The following is an 8,152-nucleotide window of genomic DNA, read 5'->3' as shown; positions in this document are numbered from 1 at the left end:
TTTGTCCTGAGAAAAGAGCTGCTATGAATATTTTTGAAGATATAGATTATTTTCTTTTTTTCCCTGTTTTTTTTTTTGTTTTTTTTTTTTGGTATTCATACTTAGTAGGGTATTGTTTGGTCAAGGGATATGCAAGAATTTGTAGTCCTTTGGGCACAGATCATATCCTTTGAACATTTATAAATTGGGGCAGGGTTCTTATTTTTTTATAAATTTGCAAGTCAAATAATTTTACTAGGCTTTAAATAGGCAATTAAAACCCTTTACAACCTAGTTCCTTCCTATATTTTAAGTCTTACACCTTACTCTTCAACTTCTTACTACTCAGGTACCCTATAATCCAATGACACAGGACTCCTTGAAGTTGCTAGATTATCCCTCCAGAAAGAAATTCTTCCTTTGATTTTGTGCTTACTTAATGTTTATTGATTGATATTGACTCTATACACTATACTATCTAGCTCCTGGTTAGGCTGTGTTTATTATGTTGAAGACACTTCAGAATTTCAAAGTTTGAAAGAGATCTGACACATAAAGTAGTTTGATTGGCAGAAAATGTGGTGGTAAGCATATGTGCATAGTAACATAGACTGGAGTATAACAGGACATGGAATTAAGGAGACTTTTTTCTTTATTTGTTTAGTATTTTGTTTATTTTTTTGGGGGTGTGAATGGATGCTTTTTTAAATTGATTTTTTTATGAAAGCTTTTTTTTTTTTTTCATTTTTCAAAACACTAGACAATTCAATATTAGCTCTTGCAAAACCCTACATTCCAATTCCTCTACCCTTTCTCCATGCCCTCCGCTAGATGGCAAGTAGTCCAATATATGTTAAACATGATAGAATTATATATTAAATCCAATGTATGTTCATATATTTATACAATTATGCCACACAAAAATGGAGCAAAATAAAATGCAAGCAAACAACAACAAAAAGAATGAAAATGCTATGTTGTGAACCACACTCAGTTCCCTTAGTCCTCTCTCTGGGTGTATATGGCTCTCTTCATCATTGAAAAATTGGAGTTGGTTTGAATCATCTCATTGTTGAAGAAAGCTACATCCATCAGAATTGATCAGCAAATTGTATTGTTGTTGAAGTATATAATGACCCACTGGTTCTGCTCATTTCACTTAGCATCAGTTCATGTAAGTCTCTCCAGGCCTCTCTGAAATCATCCTGCTGGTCATTTCTTACAGAACAATAATATTCCATAACATTCACATACCATCATTTATTCAGCCATTCTCCAATTGATAGACATCCACTCAGTTTCCAATTTCTTGCCACTACAAAGATGGCTACCACAAACATTTTTGCACATACAGGTCCCTTTCCTTCTTTTAAGATCTCTTTGAGATATAATCCCAGTAGAGGCACTGCTGGATCAAAGGGTATGCACAGTTTGATAACTTTTTGAGCATAGTTCCAAATTGCTCTCCAGAATGGTTGGATCCATTCACAATTCCACCAAGAATGTATCAGTGTTTTCCCACATTCTCTCCAACATTCGTCATAATCTTTTCCTGTCATCTTACCCAGTCTGAGAGGTGTGAGTGGTATCTCAGAATTGTATTAATTTATATTTCTCTAATCAATAGTCATTTGGAATAACTTTTCATATATTAGAAATAGTTTCAATTTCTTCATCTGAAAATTCTCTGTTCATATCCTTTAAGAATTTATCAATTGGAGAATGGCTTGAATTCTTATAAATTTGAGTCAATTCTCTATATATTTTAGAAATGAGGCCTTTATCAGAACCTTTGAATTCAAAAATGTTTTCCCAGTTTATATTGTCTGCATTAGTTTTGTTTATACATTTTTAAACTTAATATAATCAAAATTACCTATTTTGTGATCAGTAATGAAGTCTAGTTCATATTTGACACAAATTTCTTCCTCTTCCACAGGTCTGAGAGGTAAGCTATCCTATGTTTTTCTAATTTATTTACAATATTCTTTATGTCTAGATCATTTCAACCTTATCTTGGTATACAGAGATAGGTGTGGGTCTATGCCTACTTTCTTCCATACTAGTTTCCAATTTTCCAGTACTTTTTGTCAAATAGTGAATTCTTATACCAAAAGCTGGGGTCTTTGGGTTTGTCAAACACTAGATTGTAAATCTATCTGGTCCTAAACATTTTTTCTTAGGGAGTTGATTAATAGCTTGTTTTATTTCTTTTTCTAAAATGGTACTCTTTAAGTAATTTATTTCCTCTCTTGTTAATAAGCAATCTATACTTTTATAGCTATTTCTCCATTTCACCGAGGTTGTCAAATTTATTGGCATAAAGTTGGGTAAAGTAACTCCTGATTATTGCTCTAATTTCCTCTTCATTGGTGGAAAGTTCTTCTTTTTCATTTTTGAGATTAACAATTTGATTTTCTTCTTTTCTATTTCTAATCAAATTAACTAAAGGTTTATCTATTGTGTTGGTTTTTTCATAAAATCACTCAATTTTATTAATTCAATAGTTTTCTTATTTTCAATTTTATTATAATCTCCCCTTTTATTTTCAGAATTTCGAATTTAGACTTCCGGTTAAGATGGCGGAGAGGAGGCTCACAGCTGCATAAGCTCCACGCTTTCTCTCACTATCCATTTCATTACAAGCCTCTGAATCAATGCTTGACTGAAAAAAACCCACAAATAGTTACCAAGAGAAGCCATCCTTGAGATCCGCCAAGAAAGGTCTGTCTTTACTGGAGGGCTGGGGCGGTTTTAGATCGGGCGCAGGCGGCGGGCAGCGGCAGTGAGGGCACAGGAGCAGACTGGAGAGGGGGTGGAGAGTGATTGTAGCCGTTTCTGCGGGGAGAGCTTCACTACAGGTTTAGATACTTTCTTCCGGCAGCAAGTCAACAGCCCAGCAGAGAAGCTAAAAACACCGGGGCTGAAGAATACAACCCCAAACAGCTGGAGTCTCTCAGGACCTGGCCTCCCCCCCTTCCCCCCCCCCCCCACAGTGACTCAGCACGCTTTGGGATCTCAGAGCGCAGGCGCAGCACAGTCCTGCTAGTGCCTCACTGCTGCCCCCTGCAGTCTGTAGAGGAAGCTCGATAACACACCCAGCCCCCCCCCCAAAGAAAGACTCCAGTTTTTTCTGTTTTTCTTTGGTAGTTTGTCTCTGATTAATAGACAGAATGAGCAAGAAGCTGAAGAGGACTTTAACCCTTGACAGCTTCTACACAGATAGAGAGCAGACTCTAAATCCTGAGGAGACTAAAAACAGGCAGTCCCCAGGTGAATCCCCAAAGGAGGAGATTGTCTGTTCCTCAGCACAGATGAACCTCATAGAAGTGATTAAAAAGGCTCTCACAAGGGAGCTAGAAGAAAAATGGGGAAAGCAGAGTGAGGCTTGGGAAAAGGAGAGGGAGGCTTGGCAAAAGAGCCTGGAGAAAGTTAAAGAGAGAGTGGATAAAAAAGTAAAATCCTTGAAAAATAGGATTAGTGAACTGGAAACAGAAAACAGCTCTCTAAAAAACAAAATTGGCGAAATGGAAAAAAATTCCACAGAACAAAAGAACTCAATTGGACAATTAGAGAAAGATTTTAAAAAAGTGAGTGAAGAGAATACTTCACTGAAAATCAGAATTGAACAAGTGGAATTGAATGACTCGAGGAGACAAGAAGAATCAGTCAAGCAAATCCAAAAAAATCAAACAATGGAGAAAAATGTGAAATACCTTCTGGGGAAGACAACAGACCTGGAAAACAGATCCAGGAGAGACAATCTGAGAATCATTGGACTCCCAGAAAAACATGATGAAAAAAAGAGCCTGGACACTGTCTTCCAGGAAATTATCAAAGAGAACTGCCCAGAAGTCATAGGAACAGAGGAAAAAATAAACATTGAAAGGATTCATCGATCACCCACTGAAAGGGATCCTAAAATCAAAACACCAAGGAATATAGTGGCCAAATGCCAGAACCCTCAGATGAAAGAAAAAATATTGCAAGCGGCTAGAAAAACCCAATTCAAGTATCAAGGAGCCACAATAAGGATCACCCAGGATCTGGCAGCATCCACATTAAAAGATCGAAGGGCCTGGAATATGATATTCTGAAAGGCTAAGGAACTTGGTATGCAACCAAAAATAACTTACCCAGCGAGAATGAGCATCTTTTTCCAGGGAAGAAGATGGACATTCAACGAAGTAAGCGAATTTCATCTATTTCTGATGAAAAAACCAGAACTTAACAAAAAGTTTGATCTACAAATATAGAACTCAAGAGAAATCTAAAAAGGTAAAGATTAATCTTGGGAACTATATTTTGACTATATAGATGTATAAAGAATACATGTATACCTTGTTCTAGAAATTGATGTGGAAAGGACATTGTACCAGAAAAAGGGTAAAGTGGGGGTAGTACATCTCATGAAGAGGCATAGGAAACCTATTATATCTGAGAGAAAGAATGGAGGGGGATGAATATAGTGGGTATCTTACTGCCTTCAGAATTGGCTTTAAGTGAAAAATCTTAAGACATATTCAATCTATGGTGAAACTTCTCCCATCTCATTGAAAAGTGAGAAGGGAAAAGTGGAAAGGGAAGAAATAAGCTAAGCGGAAGGGAATACGGGAACTGGGAGGGAAAGGGGTAAGATAGGGGGAGGAACTCTAAGGCGGGGGGAGGGATACTAAAAAGGGAGGGCTGTGAGAAGCAAGGGGTGCTCACAAGCTTAATACTTGGAAGGGGGGGAAAGGGGAAAGAAGGAAGGAAAGCATAAACCGGGGTTAACAAGATGGCAAGTAATACAGAATTGGTCATTCTAACCATAAACGTGAACGGGGTAAACTCCCCCATAAAGAGGAAGCGGTTAGCAGAATGGATTAAAAGCCAGAATCGTACAATATGTTGTTTACAGGAAACACACCTGAAGCGGGGAGATACATGCAGGTTAAAGGTAAAAGGTTGGAGCAAAATCTACTATGCTTCAGGTGAAGTCAAAAAAGCAGGGGTAGCCATCCTGATCTCAGATCAAGCTAAAGCAAAAATTGACCTAATTAAAAGAGATAAGGAAGGACACTATATCTTGCTAAAGGGTAGCATGGATAATGAAGCACTATCTATATTAAACATATATGCACCAAGTGGGGTAGCATCTAAATTCTTAAAAGAGAAACTAAGAGAGCTGCAAGAAGAAATAGACAGTAAAACTATAATAGTGGGAGATCTTAACCTTGCACTCTCAGAATTAGATAAATCAAACCACAAAATAAATAAGAAAGAAGTCAAAGAGGTAAATAGAATACTAGAAAAGTTAGATATGATAGATCTCTGGAGAAAATGTAATGGAGACAGAAAGGAATACACTTTCTTTTCAGCAGTTCATGGAACCTATACAAAAATTGACCATATATTAGGACATAAAAACCTCAAACTCAAATGTAGTAAGGCAGAAATAGTAAATGCATCCTTTTCAGACCACGATGCAATGAAAATTACATTCAAAAAAAAAGCAGGGGGAAGTAGACCAAAAAATAATTGGAAACTAAATAATCTCATACTAAAGAATGATTGGGTGAAACAGCAAATCATAGACATAATTAATAACTTCACCCAAGAAAACGATAATAATGAGACATCATACCAAAATGTATGGGATGCAGCCAAAGCGGTAATAAGGGGAAATTTCATATCTCTAGAGGCCTATTTGTATAAAATAGAGAAAGAGAAGATCAATGAATTGGGTTTGCAATTAAAAATGCTAGAAAAGGAACAAATTAAAAACCCCCAGTCAAACACTAAACTTGAAAATCTAAAAGTAAAAGGTGAGATCAATAAAATTGAAAGTAAAAAAACTATTGAATTGATTAATAAAACTAAGAGTTGGTTCTATGAAAAAACCAACAAAATAGACAAACCCTTAGTAAATCTGATTAAAAAAAGGAAAGAGGAAAATCAAATTGTTAGTCTTAAAAATGAAAAGGGAGAACTCACCACTAACGAAGAGGAAATTAGAGCAATAATTAGGAGTTACTTTGCCCAACTTTATGCCAATAAATTCGACAACTTACATGAAATAGAAAAATACCTCCAAAAATACAGCTTGCCCAAACTAACAGAGGAAGAAGTAAATATCCTAAACAGTCCCATCTCAGAAAAAGAAATAGAACAAACTATCAATCAACTCCCTAAGAAAAAATCCCCAGGACCAGATGGATTTACATGTGAATTCTACCAAACATTTAAAGAACAATTAACTCCAATGTTATATAAACTATTTGAAAAAATAGGGATTGAAGGAGTCCTACCAAACTCCTTTTATGACACAGATATGGTACTGATACCTAAACCAGGTAGGCTGAAAACAGAGAAAGAAAATTATAGACCAATCTCCCTAATGAATATTGATGCTAAAATCTTAAATAAAATATTAGCAAAAAGATTACAGAAAATTGTCACCAGGATAATACACTATGACCAAGTAGGATTTATACCAGGAATGCAGGGCTGGTTCAATATTAGGAAAACTATTAGCATAATTGACTATATCAATAACCAAACAAACAAAAACCACATGATCATCTCAATAGATGCAGAAAAAGCATTTGATAAAATCCAACATCCATTCCTAATAAAAACCCTTGAGAGCATAGGAATAAATGGACTTTTCCTTAAAATAGTCAGGAGCATATATTTAAAACCATCAGTAAGCATCATATGCAATGGGGAAAAACTGGAACCTTTCCCGGTAAGATCTGGAGTGAAGCAAGGTTGCCCACTATCACCATTATTATTTAATATCGTATTAGAAACACTAGCCTCGGCAATAAGAGTCGAGAAAGATATAAAAGGAATTAGAGTAGGCAATGAGGAAACCAAACTATCACTCTTTGCAGATGATATGATGGTATACCTAGAGAACCCCAGAGATTCTACCAAAAAGCTATTGGAAATAATTCATAATTTTAGCAAAGTAGCTGGCTACAAAATAAATCCCCATAAATCCTCAACATTTTTATACATCACCAACAAAACCCAACAGCAAGAGATACAAAGAGAAATTCCATTCAGAATAACTGTTGATACCATAAAATATTTGGGAATCTATCTACCAAAGGAAAGTCAGGAATTATATGAGCAAAATTATAAAAAAGTCTCCACACAAATAAAGTCAGACTTAAATAATTGGAAAAATATTAAGTGCTCTTGGATCGGCCGAGCGAACATAATAAAGATGACAATACTCCCTAAACTAATCTATTTATTTAGTGCTATACCAATCAGACTTCCAAGAAAATATTTTAATGATCTAGAAAAAATAACAACAAAATTCATATGGAACAATAAAAAGTCGAGAATCTCAAGGGAATTAATGAAAAAAAAATCAAATGAAGGTGGCCTAGCTGTACCTGATCTAAAATTATATTATAAAGCAGCAGTCACCAAAACCATATGGTATTGGCTAAGAAATAGATTAGTGGATCAGTGGAAAAGGCTAGGCTCACAAGACAGAATAGTCAATTATAGCAATCTAGTGTTTGACAAACCCAAAGCCCCTAACTTCTGGGAAAAGAATTCATTATTTGATAAAAACTGCTGGGATAATTGGAAATTAGTATGGCAGAAATTAGGCATGGACCCACACTTAACACCATATACCAAGATAAGATCAAAATGGGTCTATGACCTAGGCATAAAGAACGAGACTATAAATAAATTAGAGGAACATAGAATAGTTTATCTCTCAGACTTGTGGAGGAGAAAGAAATTTGTGACCAAAGATGAACTAGAGACCATTACTGATCACAGAATAGAAAATTTCGATTACATCAAATTAAAAAGCTTTTGTACAAATAAAACTAATGCAAACAAGATTAGAAGGGAAGCAACAAACTGGGAAAACATTTTCACAGTCAAAGGTTCTGATAAAGGCCTCATTTCCAAAATATATAGAGAACTGACTCAAATTTATAAGAAATCAAGCCATTCTCCAATTGATAAATGGTCAAAGGATATGAACAGACAATTTTCAGAGGATGAGATTGAAACTATTACCACTCATATGAAAGAGTGTTCCAAATCATTATTGATCAGAGAAATGCAAATTAAGACAACTCTGAGATACCACTACACACCTGTCAGATTGGCTAAGATGACAGGAAAAAATAATGATGAATGTTGGAGGGGATGC

Source organism: Antechinus flavipes, chromosome 1 (genome assembly GCF_016432865.1).
Source record: "Antechinus flavipes isolate AdamAnt ecotype Samford, QLD, Australia chromosome 1, AdamAnt_v2, whole genome shotgun sequence".
In the NCBI taxonomy this organism is placed as follows: domain Eukaryota; kingdom Metazoa; phylum Chordata; class Mammalia; order Dasyuromorphia; family Dasyuridae; genus Antechinus; species Antechinus flavipes.
The sequence above is the reverse complement of the archived record's forward strand: the minus strand, read 5'-3'. Positions refer to the sequence as shown.